Raw genomic sequence first — 21,290 nt, forward strand, 5'->3', positions numbered from 1 at the left:
CTTTCCTTTCCTGTTGTTGTTGTTGTTATTCCAGGCTGAGATCACTTTCTTGGACAGAGAAAATAGGAGCAAAATAAGAACTGAATAGCTCCATCTTCTGTCCGGTATCAGTTATCATCCCAATCACCCTAAGCTGTGAGCTTTTGGGGGATTTTTTTCTTTTTCCAAAATAACTAATTTTTTGAGTAACAAAGCCTTTTCATTATCCTCAATTTCCCATCACTCTTCTTATAGGATCAAGCCATTCTTTTCTATTAATCCTCTTTTATAATTCCTTGTTTCCATCTTCTGTATATTCCTTTTAAAATGTAAGTGGGTTGGGAAGTTCCATTAGCAGCCACATGGGTCTCATTAGACAACTGTTTCCTTTCTTCTTCATTGCAATATTTTCTCTTACTATCTTTTGATGTCATTCTTGAGAGTTTCCCATCCCTCCATGTTAAGCTTCCTCTTGTCCTCTCTAGAATTTTAGCCTACAAGATCACACCTATCTTTTCTCTGATCACTTTGAAATGTGTTTTTTTTCCCCAATTTAGGTTGCATGTCTTAATATCCCCAACTTCCCTTTTCTTATCACAAATTCTAAGGTATGGTCATTTTCTCTCAAAGGTTGCCATCATTTTCAGTCAGTCAATAAACCCCCATTCAGGGCTTGCTCTCTGCCAAGCACTGTGCTACCTACTAGGGATATAAAAAAAAAGACAAAAGAAAGTCCTTGCTTCAAAGGACTTGCAATCTTATGAGGGAGGCAACATGCAAGCAAACACATGTAAAAGGACAAATAGGAAATAAGCAATGAATTAGAATCAAGAGGGATTAGAAAAGATTTCTTGGAGTAGGTAGTATTTTAGATGGGACTTGAGTGAAGCAAGGGAAGCAAGGAGAAGGAAATGAGGATGGAAAACATTCCATGCATAGGGGACCGCCATAAAAATGCCTTGAGTTGAGACATGGAGTGTCATGTTTGTGGAATAGCAAGAATGCCTGTGTCACTGAAACAGAGAGATATGAGGGAATGTAAGATGTAATAAGACTGGAAAAGGGTATGGGGGTTAGGCTTTGAATGCCAAATAGAAGATTTTATATTTGATCTGAAGGTGATAATCTATCACTGGAGTTTACTGAGTAGGGGAATGACATAGTCTGACCTTCAATTTAGGAAAAAAGCTCTTTGGCAGTTGAGTGGAGGGTGGAATGGAATGGGGAGAGATTTGTAGCAGACAGACCACCCAGTAGGCCATTGCAGTAGTGTACTCAACTGTAACCGTAACTTTTGGAGGAGGAGAAAGTTTCTAAGGAAAGATAACAAGTTCAATTTTAGCTATATTGATTTTGAAATATCTAGTAGACTTTCAGTTCAAAATGTCTGAAAGACAGTGTGAGATGTGAGACTAGAAAGGTTAAGGATAGACAAGTCAATATGAGAATCATCAACATAGAGGTGATGATTTATCCATGGTGGCTGATGAGATAACCAGATCAAGAAGTATTGAGGGAGAAGAGAAGAGATCTCAGGATAGAGTCCTTTAACACACCAAAGTTTAGTGAGCATGACCTGGATAAAGATCCAGCAAAGGAGACTGAGAAAGAGCAGGCAGATGGGAGGAGAACTAGGAGAAAATGGTGTCCCCAGAACCTAGAGAGAATAGAGTATTAAAGCGAAGAGGGTGATTGACAATGTCAAAAGATGCGGAGAGGTGATGAAGAATGAGGATTGAGAAAAGGTCATTGGATTTGGCCACGAAGCAATCGCTGGTAACTTTGGAGAAAGTAATTTCTTTGAATGATGAAGTCTGAAGCAAGATTGTAGATATGTAAGGAGAGAATGAGAAGAGAAGGAGTGGAGGCACTTACTATAGATGGCTTTCTCAAGTAGTTTGTCCACAAAGGTCAGGAGACACATTGAATAACATTTAATGGAGATGGAAGGATCAAGTGAAGGTTTTTTGAAAATAGAAAAGACTTCATATGGGGTGGCCAGGTGGCTCAGCGAGTAAGAGCACCGGCTCCAGTGTCGGGATGACCTGGATCAAATCCGGGCTCAGATACTCAGCACCACACCCAGAAATAACTGGCCGTGTAACCTTGAGCAAGTTACTTAACCCCGATTGCTTTAAAAAAAAAAAAAAAAGAAAAGACTTCATAATAACCTGGAGAGACCTATATAAACTGATGCTGAGTGAGGAGAGCAGAACCAGGAGAACTTTGTACACAATTACAGACACATTGTATCTGTGATGACTGACTTTGATAGACTGGGCTCCTCTCAGCAATGCAAGGTCATAAGACAACTCCAGAGGACTCATCATGGAAAAGGTTATCCGTATCCAGAGAAAGAATTATGGAGTCTGAATGCAGATTGAAGTAAACTACTTGCTCTCTCTTTTTTGTTTTGTTTTGTTTCTTCTTCCTTGTCATTCATTCCATTGGTTATAATTCTTCTTTACAACTTGACTAATGTTTAACATGAAGGTATATGTAGAACCTATATTGGATTGCATGCTGCCATGGTGGGGGGAACGATGCAGGAAAGGGAGGAAAAGAAAATTTGGAACTCAAAAACTTGCAGAACTGAATGTTGTAAACTGAAAGTAAATACATTTTTAAAAAAAGGAAATAGAGAGAAAAAGGGTTGTTTGTAGTATGGAAAGGCCAACAGAGATTGAAAATACATGAGAGAGTGGAGAGGGGGCAGTCTGATGGAGGAGATAAGATATAATGCAATTTCTTGTACAGGCAAAGGAGTTTTCCTTCCCAGAGAGCAGGGTCATATTTTCATATGAGACAAAAGTGAAGGAAGAGATAGTAGCAGAGTGCATCTATCTGAAATGAGGCAGAGGGGAGAAGAGATAGCCCTCAGCAAATGGCCTCATTTTTTAAAAAGTAAAGTGAAGCAAGTTTCTCAGTTTAGAGGGTGGGGAACAGAAAACCCTCAAAGTTTCAGGAGAAACACAAAGTTTAGAAGTGCTGTTGTAAAGAGTGGAATAACTTGATAAGTAAACTCTAGAAGGATTGCCTAGCAAGAATGAGAGGACATGGGGCGGCCAGATGGCACAGCAAGTAAGAGCACTGGCCCCAGAGTTGGGATGACCTGGGATCGAATCTGTGCTCAGATACTTAGCACCACACCCAGAAATAACTGGCCCTGTAAACTTGAGCAAGTTACTTAACCCTAATTGCTTAAAAAAAAAAAAGAATGAGAGTCCAGTTGAGATTATGTAACTTGAAATTATAGTGGACCTAGTCAGCATAGTTTTATGATTTCTTTTTTACCTTTGCTTCTATACATGTGCTGTTCTCAACGTATTAAAGAAGCAAAGGCTCAGGTTTGAAAGCGAACCATTGGTGATAGAATAAAGGGGCAGCAAAAGAAGAGAGTGTAGGATTGAACTGATTCACTAAGGGGTCAAAAATGGAAAGGACAAGAGAGAGGTCAGTGCGAGGATGATGGTCTAGGAGAGAATTAAGGAGTCAAGAAACTGGAGGTGTGTGGTGAAAGAGTAGGGTTTGGTAGGGGAAGGCAGAGGGAGAGATAGAAAAGTAGACTGTGTTCAAATAAGGGATTTTCCCAGTTCTTTTTTTTCTTTTTTTTCTGCCTTTTGAAGGACAATTGGGGTTAAGTAACTTGCCCAAGGTTACATGGCTAGTTTTTTTTTGGGGGGGTGTTAAGTGTCTGAGGCCATAACCAAACTCGGGTCCTCCTGACTCCAGGGCCGGGGCTTTACTCACTGTGCCACCTGGCCGCCCAATTTTCCTAGTTCTTAAACATGGAGGTGGCGCATTTGTGGGTTATGTCAGGATCAAAGATGTGACCATCTCTGCATGTGGTTGTGGTGGGGTGGAGGAGTAGGACATGAAAAATGAGTAAGTTGAGAAGCTATGAGGTTAGGGTTTAAAGGAGTACTGAAGGGAGTATGCTGAAGTTTCCTACTATGAGGGCGGGAATAAGGAAGGAGAGGAAATTCACGAGCCAGGTCCTGAACTCATTGAGGGAGGAAGGGAATTGTCCTGGAGGTCTGTGGACAACAGCTACCAGGGTTTTCTTTGGGTAGCAGATGTGAATTTTATGGTTCTCAAAGGAGATGTTACTGAGTGATAGTGGTAGGGAGAGAACTTGTAAGTAGCAACAGGGAAGCAAGGAGTATCCCAGCTCCTCCACCTTAACCAGAAAGCTGAGGAGAATAAGTAAAAGTACAGTTAGTGAGGGAAAGAATGACCAGAGAGGCAGTGTCATCAGGGGGAAGTGAGGTCTCAATGACAGCCAGAAGAGGAACGGAGTGAGAAAAGATTAAATCAAGTCTTTTTTGTTTTGTTTTGTTTTTGCCTAAGGAGTAGGCATTCCAGAGGACACAAAAGAAGGAAAGGGTATCATTTGGTTGGGACATTTGGATGGGTGGGTTGAGGGAGATAGGAAGAAGGAATTGGGGAGTGATTGGGAGAGGGAGAATAGAGTTTGGAATATGACTGGTGGGTTTCAGAATCAATATGTAGGAAGTTTGTTAGTCATTAAGTGAAAGGTGCCTCTCCTCTTTTTAGCAGAGGATGGAGAAAAACAGCATGAAATGGAAGATGAGTGGTCAAAATGACCCAGTTCCTCCTTCTTAATGACCTTACCCATGTCCTTCCTCTGAACCCTTTGAAATCTGCTCTCAAGATCAAGAATAACTCAAATTATTCACAGCTTTCTTTCTTTCTCTATCACAAATTCTAAGATGGAGTGGTCAGTATAGTGTTCAATAAACATGCGATGATCAGTGATCAACATGATCATTCATGTTGGACTGTCCTAAATGCTTTCCCTCAGTCTTAGTTTTCAATTTCCTTTTGAAATTTGCATATAGCTACACTATCTATTCCCGAGTTAACTTTAGCTTTCATTTGTTTTCATTCAACTGCTGTGCTTCTGGACATTGAAAACTATGCACAATTATTAAATGCTAGAAATGTATTTTTTTTTTTTGGCACATCTTTATAAACTCATGTGGACCAATCACAATAAGCCAAGAGCTATGGATTTACTTAAAGCTCAAAGTTCACACTCTCACATTTATTCTCACAACATTCCTTGTGATAGGAGGCATTTTAGAGATGAAGAAAACAAGGCACAGAAAATTTAAGTGACTTGCCCTAGCTGATAAGAATTATCCCTCCACCTAGGTGTCAACATTTGTCAGTATTAGTTTCATGGGCTTCCATGATCTAGTGGCCAGTCACCTAGTGAATGATGAGTCTCACTGTAGTAAATGAAAAAATGAAAGCACAATTATATGTTCAAAAAATTATCCGGTTAGCTTACTATACTTACTGTATAACTTGGTTGGAGAATTTGCTTTGCTTGACTTCACACAGAGAGATATAACTTAAGTGTCAACTAGGGCTGACATCTGGTATCCTAACCTAGACTTTATAGATTTATCCACTTTGCTGTAATTTTCCCAATCAGAAGCTCCAATAGATGCAGAGGGATACAAATACTAAAACATATCTCCCATCAAATTTAGAACTATGAAGTTTCTTTACTTTGTCTTTGAGACAGAGGTCAAGGTAGCACTAGCAGCATAAGGCATTGTCTGAAATGAGGCCGAGGGGAGAAGAGAGGGCCCTTCACAAATGGACTCTTTTTTTCAGTAAAATGAAGTTAGTTTCTCAGTTTAGAGGGTGGAGAAGGGATTTGAACCCTCAGTGTTTTTCAGGAGGAATGAAGAAGTTGGGAAGAAGTGTGGTGCAGTGGAATAAACTGGTAAGTAACCACTAGAAAGATTGTCTAGCGAGGGTGAGAACCCAGCTAAGGTTGTGTAACAGAAATTTCTAGTGGACCCAGTCAACATGGTTCTTTTTATTTTTCCCCCACTTTTGCTCAGATATATGTGCTGTTTCTCAGCCACACATCATAGGAGGCTGAGGTGTGGAAGCCAGCCTGGAAGGGAACCAGACTCTTCATTTGGTCCCAACACAGAAAAGTTAAGTGACCTGCCTGAGGTCACACAGCTAATAGCAGAACCCAGAATTTTTCTCTTTCAATTAAATTCTATTAAATGCATTGTTAACACTTTCCACCTAAAATAGGGGGCAAAAATCTCAAGAAGTATTATGAAAAAAATCTTTAAAAAACCCAACATATGAGTTTGTTAGAAACCTTTTTTCTTAATCCAAACCCTGACATATACCTAAGAGTGGTTTGCTTAGCTTGAATTATTTTTTTTAATACCTCCATTCTTTACTTCAACTGCACAGAGCCCACATGTGTATATCATTTTAGTTTTCATGCAACTTTTGCATTCAGAATTTTAATAACAATAAGGATAAGATTTAGGCAATGTCAAGCCCAAATTAACTACCTTCTTAACAAATATTTTCCTCCTACCAAATATCCCCTTTAAATAATAAAAATAAAATACAAAAAAAATTAAAAACATATTGTCTATAGTTTCTACCTGTTCTATGCATCAATACAATGTAGTATTTGGAGCCACGGTTTATTCTGGTCCTCATTGTTAGACAGTAAACCATTGACACCCCCAAACCATGTAAACTGGTTTTGAAAGTCAGTCAATATTTTCAATTTTCAAATACAAACTTCTCTGTTTTACAGATTTAAATTTTTTAAAGTAATTCTTTTTTAAAAGCAGTATTTTTTTTTTTTACTTTGCATTGACTTATATCTATATCTCCATTCCCAAAATAGTAAAAGGTGAAAATTAGGTAGAAGTGACCACAAAAAGTTCATGGAAGCTATGTGTAAGTATTTCTTAAGATTAAGAGTTAATCAACTTTTTCTTTACAAGTGTCTTGAAACGTTTCCAGAGGATGCAAACACTTCATTTTCTTTAAATCCTACCATGACTCAAATTTCTAGCATTGAAACAAAAACAAGAATAAGGGACAGCATGCTTATAAAAATATTTTGAAAAATGCATCAGTGTAGTATTTGTGATTCTGGAAAGGGATATTACAGGGGGAAAATGGAGAATGTGCTGTCTCCGGAGTCAATAACCACTCCAGAGCTCTATTTCTTTCTCTCGTTGCACTTGTATTTTTCCCTTCCACACTACACATTATGAATTCTTAAAATACATATCCCTAACCTTGAAAAGCAAAAAGCTTACACTTCTTTGGATACCTCCCCCAAAGTCCTTTTTAAACCTTTTGTAACCGTTTCATAATAATATATAATAACAACAACAAAATTAATAACGACAATAATAATAACAAATGTTCTGGGGTCTAGTCTTATCTGTTGGGTGTCCATTGATAAGGCTTCAGTTTTCCCTGAATTTTCTTGTTAGGCCTGGAGAGCACAAAAAATCAACCTCTGGCATTGTACTTTTGGGTTTACAATTCTCCTAAGAGCTTTATAAAAATCTACCTCCAAAGGACACTTTATAGCATGTCTGTAGCACCCTGATTTAATGTGGCTCCAGAGTTTACCTGCAGAACAATTTCCTCTCCCTAACAATTCCAGACTCATTCAGGGAAAAACAGAACCGCAATTTGCTTTAAAGGCTGGAAAAGACCCTATTAGTCACATGCTCCTTTCCACCACTGCAACAACACACCTCTCCACCTCTCTTACAGGCACGCGGGCTCTCTCTCTCTCTCTCTCTCTCTCTCTCTCTCTCTCTCAATCTCTCTCTCTCCCCCCCCCTCAATCTCTCTCTGTCTCTGTCTCTCTCTCTCTCTCACACACACGCACACACACGCGCGCACACACACACGCACACACACAATGTGCGCACACTGTGTATATATAAATTTCCTCCAAGCACAAAGGGGAGGTAGCGTTCCCTCTTTCTTACCTTCACAGCCGGTAGTAAGGCAGCAGACTGAAAGCAATGACCTTGCAGAGAAATTCATCACCTGGTAGCAGCAGCCCCCGCTCCTCGTCCTTGGGTGGCGGGCAGAATAGGGCGACCTCGGAGATATCACGGGGTAAAATGCGAGCCGAGTGTGAGCCCCATTAATAACGGCGGGGAGGCAGCTCGCACAGCCACAGGTCACCTGCTTCCCAGGAGCTGGGGAAGCTGCCCTCCTGTGTCCCGCAACGGGCAGGGAGGCTCAGAGCTTGTCTTGCAGGTTTGGGAGTGTGTGGGTGGGGAGGGGTTCCCATCCGCTGTCAAAGCTTGGCACGCAGACACTGAAATGACCGAGGTTGAGCCTGCGGCTGCTCCCAGCTCCCTTTTCCTCCCTCCTCCTTTCCTTCAAAGAATTAGCGCAGAGGTGGATTTTCCACGTGCCCGCCTACAGATCAACCTGGCAGGAACCTCGTCACCCTACCCCTATCAGATCCCCCTGCCTCCCTCTGTCCTACGGTTGAACTCTCCTAGTCAACGAGCATTTGGAACATTTGCCGGCCAAGAAGGTAGAGGCAGGCGGGGTGACAGGCTCCGCCTCCCAGCCAACCCTTCCCCAGACTCTTCTGTTTTCATCTTCCCCAGGAATTATTCCTGATTTTCCAACGCTAGGGAAACAGCAACCCCCAGAGGGTGTGGTCTGTGGTCAAGGACCTGTGACCCCCCACCAAAAGTGTAGGGAGGTTCAGTAAGGGGACAGAGGGGCAGAGACAACCTCAGCGGGGACTCCGTCCTTTTCTATCTTTCTGTCTCCAGGCTCCTCTGGGATTTTGTAGCTGGTAGGATACTTGTCATAACACCCTGTGCCCCGAAACTCTAGAGAGGCAGCAGGTTGGGGGAGCAATGTTGGACCTGGAGTCAGGAAAATTGGGTCGGAGTTCCAGATAGACAGACAAGTCGCTGCTAACTAACTTCAGTGAGCTTCATTCACTTTACCCATCTGTAAAGTAAGGATTAAGATCTCACAGGGTTGTTACAAAGAATGTACTTTAGGAGTTGTATAAATGCGAATTATTATTTACCTACACTGTAATGGTGAGTTTACATGACTTTAATAACAATATCATAATCACTCCTGTATGAATAGATTGCTGGAAGATAATCGGCAGATTTGATTCTCCTGGAGGATGTGTAGTGTGTTTTCTGATTATAGTTCCAACCTGTTGTTATGTTTGTTACATAAATAATACTCTGAAGTTAAGAATGTTGTCATATTTCCTGGGGCCACGTAACTACCCAAATGACTTTTAAGAAAGCAACATACAACTATTTCTTACTTCTCTCAGTATTTAATAGATAATTGGGTTTTTATCAGGAAAGTAATTTGATGAGTGCCCCCCAATTAACTTGATGAGATTATGGGGCACAAGTGTCTCTTTGGAGGCCTCTGAAGGGCACCTTCCCATTGAGAATGTGGAAATGCCTTACTAAATAATGATGGTGATGGTGGTGGTGAAATTGATGATAACCCTAATTTATACAGTCTCGAAGGCTTGCAAAGGGCTTTCTTATTTTATCTTAACAATCCTGGTTTGTTGTGCTATTGTCATTTCCATTTTACAGAGGAAGAAACAGTTTATGTTATTTGCCTCTTTCCCAGCTCATGGAGGCCTGGACATCAATAAAGCACCTGGAGAATAGCATGGGGGAAACAGAATTTTTTTTTTTGCTTGCATGGACTGAGATGTGTACTTAGACAATGCTCCCGAATGCCAGCTTCCTACCTAGACACTGGTGGTGATGGTATTTCTTGACTGGTGTGGTCCCAAACAATAACCTTCTAACCAGAGAATGGATTTTCATTATATCCTTGGGGAATGACCTCCCAAATATGCCCCAAGTTTAAGAGTTCAGACATCAGACTTTATAAAGAAATAAGAGGATTATACTAGCATCTTCTAATTGTCTTGGTGAATGTAAGGCCCCGTCCCAACCAAAAAAAAAAAAAATAGAAAAAAGCAATAAATGTAAAATAAACAACAGGAGTGAAAAATATAAAAAGCAAGTTTATTTCCTCAAAGGAAAAAAGCTCTCAGGTAAAACACAAAGATGTACTCATGGAACACAGCGTTTTCCCTTTCCTTTCCATTTATATTTCTTTATTCTGAATTTTACAATTAAAAGATGCATTGCTATATAATAGTAGAACTGAAAAACAAGGTCACACATGAAATTGCAGATCTCTATTATGTATTAATGGCTTTTCTTTATAAAATATATAATAATTTTGGGGCGGCCAGGTGGTGCAGTGAGTAAGAGCACTGGCCCCAGAGTCGGGATGACCTGGGATCGAATCGAGGCTCTGATACTTAGCACCACACCCAGAAATAACTGGCCGTGTAACCTTGAGCAAGTTACTTAACCCCAATTGTTTAATATATATATATATAATTTACACATTTAATTTTCAAGGCAATCTCTCTTTATTCCCCCCCTCCCAGACCTTTCTTCTCCTTCCTTCTGTGAGGTTTCTTCTTTTAAAAAGAAACCCTCATATTTGTGGTGTTTTCAGTTACAAATCCTCTCCCTCCCCTGTTTCCCTTACCCCCTGTTAAGGCAAGAAAAACAAAACCCATTGCAAAAAATATATAGTCAGGCAAAGTAAATTTCCAGTATTAGCCATGTTCCACCTTCACTGCCACTCTAAAAAAGAATGAAAAAAAATATGCTTCTATCCGTAGTTGAGGTTCATTGGTTCTCTTTCTGGAGATAAATGGCATAATTCATATTGAGTATCGTGGAATTAGACTTACCATTACTATAAGAATTACTCTTAGAATGGAATGTGGTTGGTCATTGTGTTGATGAGAGTAATAAGTCTTTCCAGGTTGATTGTCTTTACAATATTGTTGTTACTGGATGGATTGTTCTCTTGTTTCTGCTCAATTTGCATCAGATCATTCAAATCTTCCTAGGTTTTTCTGATAATACTTCCTTCATATTTTTTTAACAATACAATAGTATTCTTTCACATTCATATGCTATAACTTGCTTAGGCATTCCTCAATTGATAAACATCCATTCAATTTCCAATTCTTTCATGCCACAAAAAGAACTTTTATAAATACTATTGTAATATAGTCCTTCTCTCTCTGCCTCCCCCCCCCCCCCCTTTTATTTCTTTGGGATGTAGACCTAGTAGTGGTATTTCTGGCTAAAAGGGAATGTATGCTTTGATAGCTTTTGGGGGCATAGTTCCAAATTGCTTTCCAAAATGATTGGACTAGTCCACAGCTCTGTCAATAGTGCATTAGTGTACCTATTTTCCCACAGTGTCTCCAGCATTTGCCATTTTCCTTTCTTGTCATCTTAGGCAGTCTGATGGGTGTGAAATAATATCTTTGATATTGTTCTAATTTGATTTTCTCTTATTGTCAGTGATTAAAACTATTTTCTCATGTGCACTTTCTCATATATACATTTTCTCATAGCTTCATATTTTTTCCTTTGAAAAATTGCCTATTCATATCCTTTGACAATTTATCAATTGGGGACTGATTCTTATCCTTCTAAATATGACTCAGTTCCCAATATAGTTTAGAAATGAAACTTTTGGGGGGCAGAGTCAAGATGGTGTAGTAGAAACAGGACCTCCATGGGGTTCCGGCTCCTATCACCTCCAATTCATGCAAAAGGGGACTCTGAACAAACTTTGGAGCTACAGAACCCACAAAATGACACAGAGAAGCTAACCTTCCGCTGAGGAAAGCCTGGCAGACCTTGCAAGAATTGGCCAGCGCAGCACTCTGGGAGCCTACCCCAGCCCCACACAAGCCAGAGGTTTTAGCCCCAGGGTGGGCCTGACCAAGCACTGGCTGGAGGGACTCCAGATCACCAGCAGCTGTGGCGGTCCAGAATTATCAAGATGCTAAGGACAAAGTGAGAGGTCAGTGCAGTGTGGACTTTGGGACCCAGTAGTTGGGAGTGCATAGGCTTTTGCCCCTGGTGTGAGAAGCTGCTGAGGGCTTCAGGGCAGCCACTGCCACATGGAAGCTTCAGCCTCTGGCCTGCAGAGAGTAGGGGGACCAAGCAACCAGTCTGAGGGTTAATCGCTTTTGGTTTAAGCTGCTTGGATCTGGATTGCAGTCTAGGGTGGAGGACATGGGGTGTGTGACCAGCTTGCCAGAGCAAGTGGAGGCTTCACAGAAGCCACCCAACTAATACCTCTGGCAGCTGAGAAAACCCCAGCATTTGGAATGTAACTCCCCCATCTGGTAGCAGAGTCCTACTGTGGCAAAAAGCCCAGGGGTCAAGTGACTGAGTGGCAAAATGAGCAGGCAAAGGAAGCAAACCAAGCAAAGCAATCAACATTAGACTCCTATTTTGGGGGCAAAAAGGATCAAATCATGGAACAGGAGGAAGACAGTGAAGTCAGAACTCCTGCACCAAAAGCTTCCAAGAAAAATATGAGCTGGTTACAGGCCATAGAGGACCTTAAGAAGCAGATAAGAGAAGTGGAGGAAACATTGGGAAGAGAAATGAGAATGATGCGAGAAAATTATGAAATGAGAGTCAACAGCCAGACAGAGGAAAATAACACCTTACAAAATAGACTAACTCAAATGGCAAAAAAAGGCTCAAAAAGGCAATGCCTTAAATGAATTCCTTAAAAAGCCAAATTTTCCAGATAGAAAAAGAATCTCTAAAGCTCACTGAAGAGAATCATTCCTTCAGAATTAGATTGGAGGAAATGGAAGCTAATGACTATGAGAAATCAAGATGCTGTTAAACAGATCCAAACAACTGAAAGAATAGAAGGCAGTGTGAAATATCTCATGGGAAAAACCACTGACCTGGAAAATAGATCCAGGAGAGATAATTTAAAAATTATTGGACTAACTGTAAACCATGATCAAAGAAAGAACCTAGAAATCATCCTCCAAGAAATTCTCAAGGAAATCTGCCCTGATGTTTTAGAACCAGAGGGCGAAATAGAGGTTGAAAGAATCCACCAATCACCCCCTGAAAAAGATCCCCAAAAGAAAACTCCTAGGAATATTATAGCCAGGTTCCAAAATTCCCACATCAAGGAGAGAATATTACAAGCAGCCCGGAAGAAATAATTTGAATATTGTCGAAACACAAACAGGATAACTCAGAATCTGGCAGCTTCTATACTGAGAGATCAAAGGGCTTGGAATATGATATTCTGGAGGTCAAAGGAGCTGGGATTAAAACTAAGAATCACCTTCCCAGCCAAACTGAGTATCATGTTTCAGGGGAAAATATGGTCATTCAGTGGAATAGAGGACTTTCAAGCATTCTTGATGAAAAAACCAGAGTTGAATAGAAAATTTAACATTCAGATACAAGAAACAAGAGAAGCATGAGAAGGTAAACAGGGAAAAGAAATCATAAGGAACTTATCAAAGTTGAACTATTAACATTTCTACATGGAAAAATGATAATTGTAACTGATGAAACTTTTTGCAGTATGAAAATAGTTGAAGGGAATATATATATATATATATATGCCTATATGAGGGGGTATACAGGCGTATGAAGACATATGTGAATGTGTGTATATATGTTTATAGGTATACATAGATAGGGGGCACAGGACTAATTTAAGAAGAAGAGATGATACTTAAAAGGTGAAATTAAAAGGTGAGAGAGGAGTATAATGAGAGGAGATGGGGAGAGACAGAATGGGGTAAACTATATCATATAGAAGAGGCAAGGGAAAATGTTTACAATGGAGGGGAAGAATAGGAAGGCAAAAGGGAAAGGGTCAACCTTATTCTCATTCAATTTGGCTTGAGGAGGGAATGACATACATACTAAATAGGGTATCTCACCCTACAAGAGAGTAGGGGGGAAGGGGATGAGAGGGAGGATGATGGAAGGGAGGGCTGGCTGGGGGGAGGGAAGTTGGAAGCATCCACTTTTGAAAAGGGACGGGATCAAAATAGAGAATAGAAAAAGTGGGAGGTGGGATAGGAGCGAGGGAAATATAGTCAGTCTTTTACAATATATCTACTATGGTAATTTTTTGCAGTAGCTACACATGTACAACCTATACTGAATTGCTTGTCTTCCCAGTAAGGGTGTGTGATGAGGGAGGAAAGGAATGAATCTGGAATTCAAAAGTTTTACAATCAAATGTTTAAAATTATAAACACACACATATATATATACTATTATTAATACTATTTTACATGTAATTTTACATGTAATTGGGAAATAAGATATACAGGCACTGGGACATAGAGATCCACCATGCCCTACTGGAAGAGTCGAAGGGGCTGGGATGGAAGAAGATATGGGAGAGAGCAGATTGGAGGAGAGGATATCCTGTGGGACTGCTATTTGGGGGCAATGGCTAGGGGAAAAATGGGGAGAAAATTTGCAACTGAACATCTGGCGTAAATGAATGATATAAATCAGAAGTTAATAAATCATTTGAAAAATGGGAAAAAAAAAGATATGAAACTTTTTTTTCCCAGAGAAGCTGGCTACAGACATTTTCTCCCAGTTTCCTGTTTTTCTTCTAATTTTAGGTGTATTTGTTTTATATTTGAAAACTCTCTTTAATTTTATGGAATCAGAATTGTCCATATTACCTCCTGTGAATCTATCTCTCATTTGATCTTGAACTCTTTCTCTATTCATAGATCTGATAGGTAATTTCTTCTATGCTCTACTAATTTGTGATATCACCCTCCATATCTAAATCATGTGTTCATTTTGAGATTATTTTGCCATACAGTACAAAATATTAGTTGACATATAGTTCCTGCCAGACTACTTAACATTTTTTGTCAAATATTGAGTTCTTGCCCCAATAGCTGGGATCTTTGCATTTATGAAACTCTGACTATGCTTAATTGCAAAAGTATGCTGCGTACCTAATTTGCTCCACTGATAAACTTTTCTATTTCTTAGCCATTACCAAATTGTTTGCATGATTCTAGTTTTGTAGTATAGTTTGCAATCTGGTATTTCTAGGTTTCCTTCCTTCATTTTTTCTTTCATTGCTTCCCTTGATATTCTTGGCTTTTTGTTTATTCAAGTCAATTTTGTTACTAAAATTTCTCACTGTATAAAGTAATTCTTTGCTTACTTGGTATCCACTCAATGAGAAAATTAACTTAGGTAGTATTGTCTTTTTTTTATTATAATGGATTGGCTTACCCATGAGCAATATGTCTTTCTCCTATTATTTAGTGCAATACTTATTTGCATGAAATGTTTTATAATTGTGTACATATAGTTGATGCATGTGTCTTGCTTGGCAGGTAGATTCCAAATATTGTATACAGGTCATAGATATTTTAAATTGAATTCCTCCTTTTGTATCTTTTTGCTTGGTTTTGTTGATAGCATACATGCTTTATTTTTTATCTTATGAATAAGCTGAAGTTAATTATTTTGATTTTTTTAGATTTTTTAGTTAACTCTCTAAGTAAACCATAATTTTATGAGTAAAAAAGTGATAGTTTTGTTTCCTCATTGCCTATGCTTGTTCCTTAATTTCTTTGTTGTTGTTGTTGTTGTTGCCTTATTGCTATAGCTAGCATTTGTAGTACAAGATGGAATATTCATGGTGATAATGAACCTCCCTGCTTTGCCCCTGATCTTGTGAAAGCAGTTTCTACCATATCCCCGTTACAAGTAGTAGTTGCTCTTAGCTTTAGATACATAATACTTATAATTTTAAGGAAAGTGCTTTACTTATTTTTGTGCTTCTAGTATGTTAAACAGGAATAGGCTTTATATTTTGTCAGAAGTTTGTTATGAATTTACTGAAATTATGATATGATATTTTTGTTTTTGTTATTGATATGGTCAATTATGCTTATGTTTGTTCTAATATTGAACCACCTCTTGCATTCTGGATTTTGATCCAGTCTAGTCATAGTGTATGATCTTTGTAGTATATTGCTGTAATCTCCTTGCTAGCAATTTATTTAAAATTTTTGCAATGATATTCATTAAGGAAATTGCTCTATAGTTGTCTTTCTCTGTGGTACCTTGTCCTGATTTAGATATCAAGATCATATTTGTGTCATAGAAGAAATTTGATAGAATTCCTCCTTTGCCTATTTTTAAATACAATTTATGTAACAATTAATTGTACTTTAAATGTTCCATAGAATTTGCTTGTAAATTCATCTAGTCCTGTTTTTTTTATTTAGTAGTTCATTTATTGTTTGTTCAATTTCTTTTTCCTAAGAAGTAAATTATTTCCAGTTTCATATCCATCAAATCTATTATAGAGCTAGAAAAAATAAAAACAAATTTCATTTGTAAGAACAAAAGGCCAAGAATTTCAAGGGAATCAGTGAAAAAAATGTTGAGGAAGTGACCTAGATCTCAAACTATGCTGCAGATCTCAAACTACACTACAAAGCAGTGATCATCAAATCATTTTGGCACTGGATAAAAGAGTGGTTGATCAATGAACAGATTAGGTATATAATATATAGCAAGTAACCAACCACAGTAACTTAGTATTTGATAATAAAGATCCTAGCTATTGGAGCAAGAACTTACTGTTTAACAAAACTGCTGGAAAAACTGGAAAGCAGTCTAGCAGAAAATAGATATAGACCTACATTTCATACCTTGTAGCAATATAAGGTCAAAATTGGTATGTGACTTGAACATAAAGAGTCACATCAAAAGCAAATTAGAGGAGCATGGGAAAAGTTACCTGTCATATCTATGGATAAAGAAAAAGGTCATGACCAAAAGAGAGACAGAGAGGATCACAGGAGGTAGCATTTCATTAAATTGAAAAAGTTGTTCACAAATAAAACCAATGCAGCCAAAATCAGAAGGAAAGCAGGAAACTGGGCAGGGGGAGAGGAGTGGCGGGAAGAAATTTCCAATTAAGGTCTCATTTCTCAAATTGTGAGGAAATGAACCAAATTTATTAAGAACAAGAGCCATGCTCCCATTGATAAATGGTTACAGAATATGATCAATTTTGAAAAAAATTTAAAATTATCAATAGTCATATAAAAATATTCCAAATCACTTGAGATACCACCTCACAGTCATCAGATTAGCTAACATGACAGAAAAAGAAAACGACAAATACTGGAGGTAATGTGAAAAAATAGGCATCTTACTGTACATTAAACTACACTGGTATATTACACTAATATGTATTGTTAAGTATAATGTGTACCTCTTATTGGCAGAGCTGTGCACTGATTCACTCATTCTGAAGAATAATTTGGAAATATACCCAGAGCACAGAAATTAAAGGAAAAGGAAAAGAATCTATATGTACAAAAATATTTGTAGCAGCTATTTTGGTGGAGGCAAAGAATTGGAAAATCAGGGTATATCCATCAGTTGAGGAATGACTAAACAAGTGTTGGCATGTGATTGTGACAGAATACTATTGTGATATAAGAACTCATGAAAGGGATGGTTTCAGAAAAATCTGGGGAGACTTATATGACCTGGTATAAAATGAAGTGAATGCAATTAGGAGAAATTCTACACAATCACAGCAATATAGTAATGATAATCAATGTGAAAGATTTAGGTACTCTGGTCAATACAATTATCTACAAGATTTCCAAAGTGCTTATGATGAAAAATACTACCCACCTTCAGAAAAAGAACTGATGCACTCTGCAGCATTTTTTCTTACTTTATTTTCTTGTTTTTTTTTCACATACCTAATGTAGAAATATATTATGTATGACTTCATGTGGATAATGAGTATCATATTTTTTTATCTTCTTAATGGGTAAGGGAGAGAAAAGGAGAGAATCTGGAACTGGAAAAGAAAAATAATACAAATATAAGAAAGAAATGGTTGTTTTTATTCTATTTCCTTTCCTGTTAAGCTGGGTAATTGACATTTTGTAAATATTTGTCCATTTCATTTAGCTTGTCAGTTTTATTAGCATATAGTTGGGCAAAATAGTTCTTAAAAATTGTTTCTCCTCCCTTCTTTTTGTGAATTCACCTTTGTCACTTTTATAATGATAATTTGCTTTTCTTCTTAAAAAAAAACAGATTAATCATTTGTTTCTGTATTTTATCATTTTTAAACAGCTTTTAATTTTATTTATTAGTTCAATTTTTTCAGGTTAATATCATCTTTGATTTTCCAGGATTTCTATTTCAGTATTTAATTGGGAGTTTTTTGTTTATTGTTTTCCTCATTTTTTAGTTGCATGCTGTAATGAGAATGTAAATTTTAAAGATCTTCCCTGCCCCTAGGCTAAAGTGCATGTGGAACCTGGGGTGGGAGGCTTGTTTTTCAGTAGATACTTTTTGATTGGCCAGTGGGTCCAAAAGGTTGTTACAGTCTCTGAGCCAGGAGAAGGCTATATAAGCCCTGATGTGAGGCTTTGTTTTGGGGGCTCACTTTGAGAAGTGTTCTGTGATTTGATCTGTATTCTGGGAAGCCGTTGTCCAGGGCCCCCCCGGCTTTGAAAAACCCAGATGTTGTTTGGTATGGATGTAATGGTTGGACAGTTTGGAAAGCTGTCTACTTGATCTGTTTCTGTCTTGATAATTCTGCCTGTATGCTCTGAAGTTCGGGGTGCTGACCTTTTTCCCCTGAATGAGGTAAACGATATATGTTTGATGGATTAAAGTAAGCTTGTTAACCCATTTTGAGTTGCTTTCCTTTAACAAAGCAGATCCAAGAACCTGTGGTGGCGGCAAACCCTGAGGACACTTGGGGTGCTTGCTGCTACACATGCTCAATTCATATCTGTTCTTAATCTCTCTTTTTTTTAATGATGGAAACATTTAGAGATATAAATTTCCCCCTAACCACTGCTTTGGCCACATTCCACAAATTTGAGTATATTGTCTCATTGTCATTATTTTAAACAAAATTATTGACTGTTTCTATGATTTGTTCTTAAATCCCTTCAGTTGGGAATTTTAAATTATTTATTAGTTTTATTATTTTATTTATTATTATTTTGGTTAGCAATTAATTTTTCTTCTATATTTCAAAGGCACTTTGTTGAATGTGATTTTTATCATGTTGTAGTCAGAAAAAAAGATACATTTAATATTTCTAATTTTCGCCATTTGTTTGTGAGATTTTTACACTCTAATACACATTCAGTTTTTCTGAAGGTGACATGCACAGCTGAGGAATAAGTATATTCCTTTTTATTCTTATTAAATATTCTCTGGAGTTCGATCACATCTAAATTTCTAAAATTCTATTCATCTCCTCGACTTGCATTTTCTTTACTTTATGGTTAGATTTTTCTAGATCTGAGAAGAGTATATTGAGGCCTCTCATCAATATAGTTTTGCTATCTATTTCCTCCTGAAAATCATTTAACTTCTTCAAGAATTTAGATGCTATGATATTTGGAGCATATACATTCAATGTTGACATTAGTTCATTGGCTATAGTACCTTTTAGAAAAATGTGGTTTCACTGTTTATCTCTTTGGATTAGATCTATTTTTTGCTTTTGCTTTTCCTGTGATCATGTTTGCCACCCCTGCCATTTCTACTTCAATTGATGCATAATAAATCCTTTTCAAGCTTCTTGTTACAACTGTATGTATAACTTTCTATTTTAAGTGTGTTTCTTATAAACAATATACAGTTTGATTTTGGTTTCAATTCCATTCTCCTATTCTCTCCCATTTAATGAGTAATTTTTTCACATTCACATTCATAGTTTTGATTTCTAGCTGTGTATACCATTCCTACTCCCCACAACTCTCTTATACTTATGTTTCTCTTCTTACTTTATATCCTCCTCAAAAGTCTATTTTGCTTCTGACTATTAATGTACTATCCTTTTTGTTCTCCCTTTACAACAATAACAACAATTATTATCTCATTTGATGCTAAAAACCTTAGGAAGTAGGTGTTATTATTACTCTCATGTTACCGAGGAAGAAACTGAGACAAACAGACTAAATGGCTTGCTCAGGGTCACAAAGTAAGGAAGTATATTAAAGCAGATTTGAACTCAGGTCTTCCTGACTCCAGGCAACTATTTGGCACAGTGGATAGAGTGGGCAGTTCATATAAGATTCTCCAGGTTTCTCTAAAGCTATCCATTTTGTCTTTTTTTATGATTCAATAATATTCAATTACATTTACATACCATAATGTGTTTCCCTATTTCTCTATAGATAAACACCACTTTAGGTTCTAGTACTCTTTTTTTTAAGTTGCTCTAATTTTTTTTTTTTTGGTATATATGGGTCCTTTTATTCTCTCATTGATCTCTTTGGGGTATGGATCTATTAGTAATAAACTGAATGAAAGTTTATTGTTAATTATTATATATTATTATTATGTATATATTATATTATATATATATTAATTATATAATTATTGTTAATGAAAGTGATTTTGAATGGATGGTTCCAGATTGCTTTCCAGAATGGTTGGACCAATTTTCAGTTCTACTTATGGTGCATTTGCCTGCCTTTATCTATATCCCCTCCCATATTTTCATTTTCCTTTTATGTCATTTCTGACAATCTGATTGGTATGAGTTGGAACCCAAAATTGCCTTGATTTTTATTTCTTTTATTATTTAAGACACTTTCTTGTGCAATTATTGACAGTTTGCATTTGATTTCTTCCTTTGAAGAATGACTATTCATATATTTTGACATCTATTGGGGAATGACTCTTCTTATAAATTTGAATCCATTTTTTATATACCTTGGATATAAGACCTTTACCAGAGAAACTTACAGGAATGATTCTTTCTCTAACTAGCTGTTTCCCTTCTAATTTGAGGTGCATTTATGTTTTTGTACAATTTTATAAATTTTATGTGACCAAAATGGTCTATTTTATCTTCTGTGATTCTCTCTATCCTTTATTTGGTTATAAACTCTTTCCTTATATACAGATCTGAATTGTAATTTCTTCCTTGTATTTTCATGTCACTTTTTATGTGGAAGTCATGTATATGTTTGGAGCTTATTGGACTTTATGGAATGAGATATTGATCTATACCCAATTTCCATCAGTTTGTTTTCTAGTTTTCCCATAAGTTTTTGTCAAAATGGTGAGTCCTGACCCAGATTACTGGGGTCTTTGGTTTTGTCAAACAATAGATTCCTTGGTTCCTTTGTTTCTATCAATTGCCTACTTAATCTCCTCTACTGATTGACCTTTATTATTTAGCCAGTAATAATATGTTTTCTGATAATTATTGCTTTGTAGTAAAGTTTGAGAGTTGGCTTTACTCTTTTTCCCATTTTTCCCATTATTTCCCTTGAAATGCTTGACCTTCCTTCAGAAGGATTTAATTATTATCTAGCAGTATAAGATAATTCTTTGGTGGTTTGATGGCAATATTAGGTAGTATTGTCGTTTTTATTTTATTCGCATGCCATATATACAAGAAACCAATATTTCTCTCATTATTAAGTCTAACTTTATTTCTGTAAAGAGTGTGTAAGGGTGAGGTTTAAACCACCCCTACCTCATTTTAATCTGATTCCTTAACTTGCAATTAATGAG

The 21,290-nt window shown here is 37.4% G+C and overlaps 1 protein-coding gene across 1 annotated transcript in view; it reads right to left on the bottom strand.

Moving 5' to 3' along the window:
* GPRIN3 (GPRIN family member 3) overlaps positions 1 to 8,478 on the bottom strand; it is a 64,686-nt gene extending 56,208 nt beyond the window's left edge. The window contains exon 1 of the mRNA XM_069093937.1: positions 7,797 to 8,478. The gene's annotated coding sequence lies outside the window, so the exon portion shown is untranslated. The remainder of the gene's footprint in view (positions 1 to 7,796) is intronic.
* Positions 8,479 to 21,290: the final 12,812 nt, after the last annotated feature.

Source organism: Petaurus breviceps, unplaced genomic scaffold, assembly GCF_028583685.1.
Source record: "Petaurus breviceps papuanus isolate PSGF00001 unplaced genomic scaffold, PetGlider_PUasm1.0 126, whole genome shotgun sequence".
NCBI lineage: Eukaryota > Metazoa > Chordata > Mammalia > Diprotodontia > Petauridae > Petaurus > Petaurus breviceps.